General features: G+C 40.3%; 1 protein-coding gene across 1 annotated transcript in view; it reads right to left on the bottom strand.

The window, feature by feature from the left end:
- Positions 1 to 12,389, bottom strand: part of psmd1 (proteasome 26S subunit, non-ATPase 1) — a 135,677-nt gene that overhangs the window by 78,117 nt on the left and 45,171 nt on the right. The gene's annotated exons all lie outside the window — the stretch shown is intronic.

The following is a 12,389-nucleotide window of genomic DNA, read 5'->3' on the forward strand; positions in this document are numbered from 1 at the left end:
TCATAGAAAGTAAAATTTGAGAATCATGAAGTTTGACATTTCTGAAAACATTTATATTGCATCTTTAATAAGGCCAAAATTGTTTCAGTAAATTTGGAAGTTTGGTCAGAGGCAGGTTTCAGGAAGGTCTTAAGGACGAAAGGAAGTTGGAAAGACTGAGGTTCAGAAAAGGAATTATGAAACATTGGGCCAAAGGTGGAGGAGTGGTGGAAGGGGAGGCCAGAGTCTGAGAAAGGAAATTTCAGAAGGGCAAGGCGGTAGTAGGACTAGAGAGGTTAAAGAGATTGGGAAGAGGCTATGAGGTAATATAAACATAAGTCAATATGAATCAGCAAAAACAAAAAGGGGCGAGATTCTCCGCGGGCAGGATTCTCCATTGTTCAGTGCACTCACGCCCACGGGTTTCCTGACGATGTGGGGTGGCCACAATTGGAAATCCCATTGGCAGGTGGGGGAATGGCGAATCCCGCTGCCAGTGAGGGCGCGCCGCTCAGGAAAACGTGGCTGGTGGCCTGGAGAATCCCACTGAAGGAGGATACGGTAGCAGTGATATGGGTGGCACAGTGGCTCTGTGGTTAGCACTGATGCCTCACAGCGCCAGTGGTCTGAGTTCAATTCTGGCCTTGGGTGTCTGTCTGTGTAGAATTTGCACATTCTCCCCGTGTCTCCGTGGGTTTCCTCCGGGTGCTTCGGTTTCCTCCCACAGTCCAAAGATGTACAGGTTAGGTGCATTGGCCATGCCAAATTGACCATAAAGGTGTGTGGGTTAGGTTAAGGGTTATCGGGTTAGGGCAGGGGAGTGGGCTTGGTTGGAGTGCTCTTTCAGAGGGTCAGTGCAGACCTGATGGGCCAAATGGCCTCCTTCTGCACTGTAGGGATTCTATGATAGTTTATATTATAAGCGAGCCAAGATTCAGAGAATACAGGCCAGCCTGCAGAACATGTGAACGGTCGAGTCGAAAGATGATGGGCTAGGAAGAGGGTTTCATAAGCAGGGTAGACAGTGGAATAGTGATATTGTCACTGGACTGGTAATCGAGAGCCTCAGGGTATTTCTCTGCTGATGCAGGTATGAATCCCGCCATGGCAGATGGTGGAAATTGAATCCAATAAATATCTGGAATTAAAAGTCTAATGATGATCATTAAAGCATTGTTGATTGTTGTAACTTTTAAAAACCCCAGCTGATTCGCTAATGTCCTTTGGGAAAGGAAACCTGCAGTTCTCATCGGGTCTGGCCTACACGTGACTCCAGATCCACCGACTTAGATTCCTTTTGAAATGGTCTAGCAAGCCAATCAGTTTTATCAAAATGCTCCTAATGTCACAGAAGGTGTACCTACACCACATATACTGCAGTGGTTCAAGAAGGCAGCTCACCACCACCTTCTCAAGGGAAATTACTGGGTGCAACAAAGCAAACATCCCATTAAAAAATAAATTTAAAAAGATGGGCTGAGGGACAGAAGGAATCAGGAAATATTATGGATGTGGAGGCTAGCAGCCTTTGTGATGGAAACGATGGATATTGGGTTAAACTCAGCTCAGGGTTGAACAGGGCACTGTGTTGCTCAGAATCAGAGTTTGTAGTAGGAACCAAAGCTGAATGCCTGTCTTACCAATGTTTGCTGGAGGAAACTAAGGTTCATCCATTGCCTGACAAGCATTCTTGAAAGCAGAGTTGGATACTACTAGCATATAGGTAGAAACTGACGCCACATCTACAGATAATGACATCCACAGGATGATATACTGATGAAGATGATCAAAGTAAAGGGCCCTCAAAAGAGGCCAAGCAAAACAAAGACCGAAGGAATAGTTTTTGGTCACAGGTGACAATCAAAACAAGTAACGGAAGATAAAATTCGAATTACATAGGCAGAGATTGGAAGAGACGTGTCCTGGTTGTCAACACATCAATCTCATTTCAAGTGCCATGTTACAGGCAATAGAGTGATACAAACAATGTTACAGCATTTAGTTAAATCACGCAAATCCGCAGGTTGCAAAACATCATTAAACATTAAAAATGTCACTGAGCACTAAACAAATTAAGTCTCGCTATGTGAATTAAGTCTCACCTATGCGAATTAAGTGAGTCAATATAGTCTGTTCCTGGGATGTCCGGATTTCTTGATGCAGGTTTTATTTGTTTGTAGTCTTGCAACTAAAACCCCATAACCATAAAACAACAATTCACCCGTAAGATTACATTATCAGCTTTCCTCAACTACCTATCCAAATTATTTTTATGGCAGCAGATTGAAAAATATAAAATAGCTGGACAAACCTGTCATGAGGGCAAGCCCGTCCACTTTTTAAAACAATATTTTGCTTGATATTTTAACATTTTTCTCAAAAGGTTTACAAACTCAACAGTACCAACACATATATCCGAAAAACACAAGCAACAACAGTATCAGGAACCCCAATAACAAAAATGCCACCCAGAACAATCCCAACCCCACATGCAACAGCTAACAGTGACCAGATCTTTAAAGTGCAAAATAAACGGCCGCCATCTCCGATAGAACCATCAATTGACCCCTCACTGTGTACTCGACTGTCTCGAGGTAGATGAATTTGATTAAATCACCCAGCCATGCTTCAGCAATGGGTGGCGTCGCCAGTCCATTTTTAAACCTTAACAGCATTGCCCAGTTCTACCTTCATCAGAGATCACAGATTCATCAGGTAAAAGCTAGAACTGTGTCAAACGTTTACGGCTTCAATACTAAACAGAAAATTTTCAGCAAGCACTATTTAGCTGCTAGTTTACTGAATGAACAGCATTCAAGGTTCTCGTCCCAGGTAGCAGGAGGGTATCTTAGTCCTTCTTCTAAACCAATTTTGAAAACTATTACTCCTTTGATTTATTATACAAATCATATTTTGGTTTAATTAAGCTAAGTTTACATATTTCATACTTCCAGGGTACATATGCATTACAAGCTGCTTGGAGGTAGATACATTGGGTTTCTTTCTAGATTCCAGCTTTGTCATTTCGAACGTCGCAATTTCTAGCGTACAGTCAGCCCAAAAGCTTTTTGGTTTATGTTAAACACACCAGTATGGAAACAGTTGGGGCAGGACGATTTGTGTGGTATTTCATGCTACTCTACTATTGGTTTAGCTTCCAGAGTACAGAGAACATAGAATTAGAACACAGAATCACCACAGTGCAGAAGGAGCCTCTTTGGTCCATTGTTTCTGCACCAACCCTCTGAAAGAGCACCCTCACCCTAGCCCCGTAACCCCACCTAACCTTTGGACATGAAATTTAGCATGGCCAATCCACCTAACCTGCACATCTTTGGACTGTGGGAGGAAACCGGAGCACCCGGAGGAAACCCACGCAGACACGGTGAGATTTTGCGAACTCAGTGACCCACGGCCGGAATCGAACTTGCATCCTCATGCTGTGAGGCAACAGTGCTAACCACTGTGCCGCAAGTATACAGTCTATGGGAATGAAAACTTAAGTGAATACATGAGAAAGAGATATTCCAACATTTTTGTACAATGGAGGACAAGGCAAATTAAAAGAGAAAATGATTTTAAATACGCACGTACCAACATTCTCTGAAACTGCTCATTGTCAAAAAATTTCACCAAGAACAACGGTTGTATATTCCCAGACATAGACTCTAATACAAGAGAAAGGCACCGCAGATGCTGAAAATCTGGAGAGAAGCCCCATCAGAAAATACTGGCAATACCCGGCAAGTCTTTTAATATCTGTAGCAAGAGAGATAGAGGGTGCGATTCTCCCCAAAAATCTATAAGTTCATTTGTGGCAGGTTTTTCAGGGAGTTTCCTGCTGGCTCTGCCGGCGAATTCCCCACCACTATTCAATGACACTTAATCACTTTTTTGGGCCCTAGGGAGTTTCTCACCGGTTTAGCCTACACTTAGAATTTTTTTTAGCACTAGGGAGTTGAACTCTATGAGCGGGCCACTATTTTGAAAGGGGGCGCTGATCTCCAAGTGAACATGTGGTTCCCCCATGCCCCCATCCTGGGGCAATGTCACCCACCACACACATGGACACTACTCCACTATGTGGTCCCTGGGGATCCTCCTCCTCCTTTTCAGGCCCCCCAAACCTGCTTACAGCATCGCCTCCCTTCTAGGACTCCCCACCCATCACTCACCCAACCTCCCAAAGGTCCCTCCTTCCTGCTCTTCACTTCCTCACCCTTCAAACCGCCCTCCATCCTCGTTTCATTGGCATGGACCCCTCGCTCCCCCAGACCCTTGGCAGTGCCACCCTGCCACCCAGGCAGTGCTCCTACTGGCTTGGCAGTGCCATCCGGTCACCTTGGCAGTGCCAGGGTAGCACCCAAGGTGGCAGTTGGGCAGTGCCAAAGTGCCCGTAATCCAGTGGGAGGGCCAAGGAGCAACCCTGCATTTACCCTGACCACCCAGGGGTCTCCAGTGGCCCGGGAAACCCCCCCCGGGTGCCATTCCTCCTGGTCTATGTTTGTGTGGACCAGCACTGATCGGCACCCGGCTGCAGCATCTTTAGGGAGGCCGAAGAATCGAGTGAGGCCGGTGGATCCTGTGTTGGTAGGTTGTAAGTAGGTTTACAACCTATTTCCATGAATGTCATTCAGTCCCACCAATTTGGGGTGGGGTATTGACTCAGATGTCTGGCAGAACGTCTGAGAATTTGCGAGGCGCGGAGGCTGTCGGGAGACTCACTAGAAGCCTTTCCTGCCATTCACTGATCGTGCTGCACTCTCCCTTGTGCGCACCGCAGCCGGAGAATCGCACCAATTGGTAATGTTTGAATTTGCTGACCCAGGCTCATGAAGGGTCACCAATCTGAAATGTTAATCCTGCTTCTCTCTCCATAGATGCTGCCAGGCCAGAGTATTTCCAGCATGTTTGGTTTTTACGTAATTAACTTGTTATTACCGGACAGAGCCACTGATTCTGGGAGCACCAACTAATCTGAAGATCTGGAAGCATAGAGCGTGGCTGGCATGGACAAGATGGGCTGAATGGCCTCCTTCGGTGCTGTAACCTTTCTATGATTCATTACCAAGGCTGGGATCCGCAGAAGGAATGTCAGAGTCAGAGAGGAATTAGGAGCAAGGAGAATGGGGTCCAAACTGTCCTTGAACTATCACAATTATTTTTCATTATATTTTTCATGCAAAGAATTAATAAATAAAAGGCTACGCTAAAATGTACTTCAGTAAAAGTTTGCCTAAAGAAGAGTTAGCTTTCCAAAACAGCTCTATACTAAGTTGTGCATTAGTATCCAATAAATGGTATTTACCTCAAAGGAGGATGATATTCTCAAGCAAGCCAAATAATAGAAAATTTGTTAATTGCGATTCTTATTTGAGCACATTTCACATGTGTTGGAAATCATTTTTGATTCACCTGTTGGAGCTTCTGTGACAGGCATGTAAAAATCAGAACACAGACATATAGAATCTGTGTAACAGAAGGGTGGGCACTAGGTCACAGTACAGAGAGATTGAACTGGAGCTGATTTAGGTAACGTCAGTTTGGACTGGTATAAAAGCAGATAGTGCTGGAAACTCACGCCGCCGAGGACCCGGATTCAATCCCGGCCCCGGATCACTGTCCGTGTGGAGTTTGCACAGTCCCCAGTGTCTGCACGAGTCTCTCACCCACAGCTCAAAGATGTGGAAGGTAGGTGGATTGGCCATGCTAAATTGCCCCTTTATTGGGAAAGAATTGGGCAATTTAAAATTATTACAACAAAGAAAATGCTGGAAAAACCCAGCCGGTCTGGCAACATCAGTGGAGAGAGAAACAGAGTAAAAGTGGAGTCCAATATGATGCTTCTTCCAACACTGTTTTACTTTCAGGTTTCCAGTATCCACAGTATTTTGTTTTTATTTTAGCGTGTCTGGTATTCCTGCATCCTATTTTTTCTTGCAACAATGCATGAACAGAAATTGCAGAGATTGTCTCAAGTGACTTTCATTGTTCTGTGTAATTTACCTATTGTGGAATAAATTAATTTACGATTGGGATCCAACTTGTCTCAGGGTTAACTTAGTTTATCTTTGGAGAAATTGAACAAGTACACATGGCTTTAAAATCCAGTCCAAATCAAAAGGATATTATATTTTACATTCTTAAGTTCCATTACTGCTCTCAACATAGGGAAATGGAAGTGAATTTCTTTCAAGATGGTGATCAGACTGCTTGAGAGAATGATTGACCCCAACAAAGGCCAGTATCTGAGGCAGACCTGAATTCTTAAGAACCCCTTTCAGTCCACTGGGGCTGCTCCGCCATACTCAGGTCCACTCGTGCTGTTTGCCCCATTGCTTTTTGCTTTCAGCTAACTCTTGTCTCAAGACTTATATGATTCATGTTTTTCTGACAGTTTGGCACATATTTCTAGAAACAAAAACTACCTCATTAAATGTTTATGCCTTTAGTGTCTTTTCCAAAGAAAGATTTTAAAACTGGATTTGAAACAAAAATGGAAAGAAAATCTTGCCACGTGATATCAGTAAATCTGGAATTCAAGTTTATTTTCTACCTAGACTTAAATAATTTGGAAAATACAAAAATCTTCACCTTTCCCAAGGAAAGAAATACATATTTGATTAAACAGTCTGGATTTCTGTTATAACAAAGTAAACCATTGTTCAATAACAGGTGCTGTGTAGAAGTTTTGAGAGGAGAACTCAGAAAACGAGCAGTTAATATTCTAATGCAACATTTACCTGAAATTTCAATCTCCAGTTTGTTTTAAAGTCGTTTGAAAGAGGCAGATAAATTTACAAATGTTTGCAGTCTGAGGGGAGATGCACTTTAACTTGAGCTCAGAAATCATTTACCCATGGAGGTTACACAATGTGTCGAACTATCTATGCTGGAAAGATATAGTGTGGTAATACCTCTCCTAATTAGGGCAGCACGGTGGTGCAGTGGTTAGCATTGCTGCCTCACGGCGCCGAGGTCCCAGGTTCGATCCCAGCTCTGGGTCACTGTCCGTGTGGAGTTTCCACATTCTCCCTGTGTTTGCGTGGGTTTCACCCCCACAACCCAAAGATGTGCAGGGTAGGTGGATTGGCCACACTAAATTACCTCTTAATTGGAGAAAATGAATTGGGTACTCAAAATTTATAAAAAAGAAATAACTCGCCTGCTATTCTGGAGAAAAATATTCAGTGAAACCTGGACCTCACGGTAAACTATTCAAATGATGGTACTAAAATACAATTTAGTACATAAATTTATTATTTTGAGTAATAGAAATCTGTTACTCAGAACAAAAAAAAGCACTTTGAGAGATTTACTTGGTTCATCACTGCTTTGATCCTCCTTTCCCCCCCCCCCCCCCCCCTTCAGAACAGATTGTTTTTATAAGCCTATAGTAATTTTGCATTGTTGGTTTTCTAACTGCCTTAAGCTGTACATTTCCTACTTTATTCATTTTTACTTGTTGCATATGCCACAGTTAAAGTCTTATAATAGGTCTATTAAAGTGGCACTCAAACAAATTACAGCTTGGGAAGGAGAACATCACCAAAAGCGAGTCTTCTTCTTTAGAGAGTGAAACTGTACACATTTTGTATAATGTTAATCTGACTGCTCTGACCTGAAGAATTTTTGTAATAAAACCTCATTCTACATAATAACCTGACTATTAAATCAGGTCAGGCTGAACTGTTGCAGTTGAAAGAGGAAAATTTAAATCCGTGATTCTCTATGGGAAGTTTAGAAAACCCAGTTTGTCATTTCCTTCTGAAAATGTGGTCAGGACCCAAAATGGGAAGACCATTTTAAGTGAAATTTGCACAATCTCACTCGGAAAAAAATAAACTAATTTACACACATTTAAACTGTCATTTAAAAATAAAAACGTTTGAGGGGGAAAAAGATGGAATGGCACGAGGTGGCAGATTTTATTCTCTTCAGCTATGTATCACTGTAAAGTTGATCAGATGTTCTCTCTCCCTAATCCATTAACAACATGAAGCACGATGACAATCCACTTACTTACTAAGCAACACAGAAATTTCTTGGATATTCACTTTTGCTATAAAAAAACAGGGGTGGGGGAGAAAAAAGTGGCATTTAATCATTTTTAACAAGAGTCAAGGCACTTTTCAGGATAATTCCCGTAAACAGAGATAATTATTATCAGTCTGCCTGGCCAGTACTGACCTATTAACATTAAATTTAATATCAGGTATCCGGTTACATCCAATCGCACTCAAACAATATAAATAGCTTACAGCTTGTTTAAAAGTGATACGGTACACATTTTTAAAACGCCCTATTTACAGGAGCAATGCAATCTGAAAATAAGTCTCCCATTAAAACCGTTCTAACTGTCTTTTTTGTTTTATATCCCAGACTTTGTAATTAATCCTTTGGTTATTTAGTTTAGATCAGCAGTTATACAGTTAAAAGAGGTTTTCAATACCTAGTAACTGAGAAGATTGAATGAGAGATTAATTTCAGACCACATTGGTCCTGTAATTTATTTTACTTCGACAATCCATGTGGACTAATGGCCATACCATCATTGCGATTCTGCATGTATAGGCTGCAAGTGCTGTCAATGAATAATATTAAGAGCAAACACTTTCCGTGCACAAATACTTTCTACTTGGATAACAATAGCAGAAATTTTCCATTTACTAACCTACAGCAGCTGGTCTTTTAAATGTATTGGTAATCATGTTCTACCAAAGATATCGCTGCTCTCCACTTGCATCAGGCATTCTGTGAATTATGAACTGCCCATTTATTTCAGAAGAAAAGTTAATGATAAACTCAAAATTTCTTAGTGACTTGCACAGTACTCCTCTTGTTTCTTGCAATAGGTCGCTTGGATAGCTTTCCATTCCTAAAGACTCTGCAGACTATTCCAGAGAGCCTCTGCATCACAACCTATCAAGTGTTAAATCTCAGCCATTTATTTCACATATTCCAAAATAAATCGGTATTGAGAAGAGAAAGAGGACCAATACGCAATGTTTCAATATGAAGTTACCACCTCAGTTAATTATTATTGTAACATTCCTTCCAATTAATTTATGAGCATGTGCCTTTCGCATAGCTTTTGAATTCAAGTTGTATTCAATAGAAATATTGTGCAGGAAGCCTATTTATTTTAGATGTCCGGCAATACTTTTCAATATTTCTCAGTATACCAGGTTCATAATCTGAACAGTCGTTCTTTCAGAATTGATGGAAAAAAATGGTTCACACAGAGTTTAATTGTGTGAAAGCTGTAACACCTCTTGAATATTACCATCACGTAGTCATTTAACACAGTGAGACTTTGTTAGTCATCATTTTCCACTCTGGAAATTTTTTGGGTTTCGGTTGCAGATAAAGAATGTTTTTTGAGATTTACATAACCTATTGCCAGACATATTCTTCACAGAAGTCAGCCAGGTTGCAACCATTCCCTGAAACCCAAGCCAAGATTGTGCCAGATGAAAAACATCGCTACATATCACACAAAGGCATAATCAAAAAACAAATATGGAGCCTAAAGTGATACTATTGGGTGGAGGAGGGGACCAAAATCTTGGCTTCAATAAAGTCAAAAAGAGAAAGTAGAGAGGCAGAGTTGTTTAGTGAGAGAATTCCAGCATAGGTCATACCACACAATCGTGGTGATTGATGGCATGCACTAGAGGGACATTGGGTGTGGTGATTCTCAGGTTACATCGCCACCAGTCAGCTCTCCCCTCAAAGGGGAAAGCAGCCTATGATCATCTGGGACTATGGTGACTCTACCTTTATGACTGCACAATTGGTATTAATGGTTTCAAGTCTTCCTATGTAATTAAAATCCAAATTTTGTGCTGTACAAATGTCGTTACAGCATTCAGCACTTTATGCATTTGGTGTCAACTTTAAGGTTTTAGATAGTGATTTGCAGTCATATAATTTGCCTTCACATGTGAAAGCTTATATTATCCCCTGTTGTTTTATGTATTTGAGCATTTTATATTGTGTAAATATTGCAAAATTCATTCTTTAATAAAACGTAATTCATTCTTTTGTGAAACTAAAGGCACCCATTGTTCAAAGGCACAGCATAATGATTCTCTTTAGTTTTTGTGGTGATTAACTTGCTGACTAGGGAAATGTCTATTTTTGTAGAGATCAAATTAATTTGGTAATTTCCACTAGCAAATGGTAAAGACAATTGAATGACACTACCACCCAATGTCAAAGGATCAATAAGACATCAGAAGTATATGAAGGAAAAGGGATAGATAATGGTTTGTTTAAATCTAAATTTAGAAGATGAGGGATACTGAAATATGAAAGACTGATTTTGCAAAACACAATCTGTTTTGGTAGCAAAATGAAAGGAAGTATTCAAAGTATAATTAGACCAAAGGGATTCCAAAAGGTTTGCAAACGTGCTCCATTACTTACACTTCTTTACAGGAGGAAATTGAAACCTCAGTGAGCCAAATAAGCTGCTTTAATGCAGAACTCAAGATCTGTAGGCTGATTGTTTTTTTACATTTTGTACATGGAATTGTTAAGTGAACTTCAAGATGATTCAGTTTTGTTCAGCAGGTCTTTTTGGTCAAGACCACAGGTTTTAAAAACACAGCTGATGTAAAACTAAGCTTCTTGAGTACCTTTATTCAAAGCAGACGCCACCATTAAATTAGAACAGTTGAACTGTTACAAATTTATTTTTAGATTTTTCTCAAATCTAAGTCACACAAAGAATATTTTCTTCAGTTGTTCTCTCAGAAGGTCTCCAGTATAACTTGCAGCAGTAATTGTTAGACGTATTAGATGCTGTGGTATGAAGAGACAAAAGTTCTGTTCCTTTTTCACCAATACACTTTTATTTCTTCCAACAGACTCTGCACAAAACTCTACATCACCAGAGGCCACCTGAAGCCCCTTTACATATCAGTGTCAATTATTGGACACTTAACATAAACGAGACAATTAATTGCAATGTCTCTTAACCCATTACTTAACAGTAAGGAGCTTAAAAATATTATACTTTTCTGAGTTGAAGTGAGAGATCTAACAATCTTACGAATAATAATCTCAAGCTCCTTCAAGAATACTGAAACTTATGGTGACAACGTGATTCTTTTAGCCTTAATTCTCTATACAAAACTTTTCGAATACACAGAGTCAGCTGGCACCTACTCAAGAACACTTTGGACATTTGGATGTTTATTATTTGATATTCAGGTGGTCTGAAGTTACGACTGGACTATGCAGTAATATATCAGATCAGGTGCCATCACCATACCCTCTAAGGGAATTCAGGCAGACAGGAATGTAAACTATCACTACACAAATTATCACAGCTCATAACTCAGTTTTAAATTCATAAAGTCCAGCATTGCCAAAATTTAAAGAGACAGATCATCAAACGGTTCTCTCTTTCAATAAATGATAGTTAACCATAAGTGAAAAATAAAGTCCCCACTTCATCAGATCTTAAAAATTCATTATCACTGTACTTATTTTGAGGTTATCCATTGGATCATTTTAGGCAGATTTCAAAGCATGCTGATTAAAATGAACAATTACTAGATCAAACTGAGTTTGTATTATTTTTACTTGAAGAATAAACATGTACCAATTAACATTCATTAGTAAACAGAGTGAAATCCAGCTTTATTCAGAAAGAACATTCAAAATTTCAATAACCCAGCCATGGTAATTAGTAGTTTTCTAACTTATTAAGCAAGTAGTTGAAATATCAAATTGAGATTATAAGAGTCCTGATCATCAAATTCCACATGATGCCAAACCGAGCTTACCACAACATTGGCTTCAAGGTTTCAGTGTCAAAATATGGACAGGAAGTCATGTTCACTTTAAATTTGTATTCTTAGAAAATAAAACAATGTACAGTGACTACTTCATACTTACTTAATACCTAAAGGAAGGCAACTCTTAAATGGCCCTCGGTCAGCCTGTGAGGCATATTCGATTGAAATGCAAGAACTCTGCCCTCTCCCTTCACTTGTATTCTATTCCTCTCCAAATGGCTTAATCAAGACTGGTAGAAGCACGCTCCAAAGCATGGTGAATGCAAGTCATTCAAGATTCTGAATCTGAGCCTCTAAGTAGGCAGTAGAACATTCTAGAACTAAGACCACTGAAGAGTCTGACTAAGTCTGGTGTGGAGGGACCATTAAATCTTTCAAAAAATAATAAAGTCTGTGCTGTCCCCATGGACTATATTTTCCAGGAAGGTCCACCCCCGCAATCCACAATTGGGTTTGTTATTTTGTTTCTGTTTCCCTAGTGTGGCTGGTGGGTAAGAATCAGTGTCATTGTGTGTGTCAACTTTGATGGACCCGATTGCCGTTTCATGCCTGTTATTTTTGTATGTGCAAGTCATGCATTTCAGTATGACAGTAAACTCT

This window comes from Scyliorhinus canicula, chromosome 13 (assembly GCF_902713615.1).
Source record: "Scyliorhinus canicula chromosome 13, sScyCan1.1, whole genome shotgun sequence".
Classification (NCBI taxonomy): domain Eukaryota; kingdom Metazoa; phylum Chordata; class Chondrichthyes; order Carcharhiniformes; family Scyliorhinidae; genus Scyliorhinus; species Scyliorhinus canicula.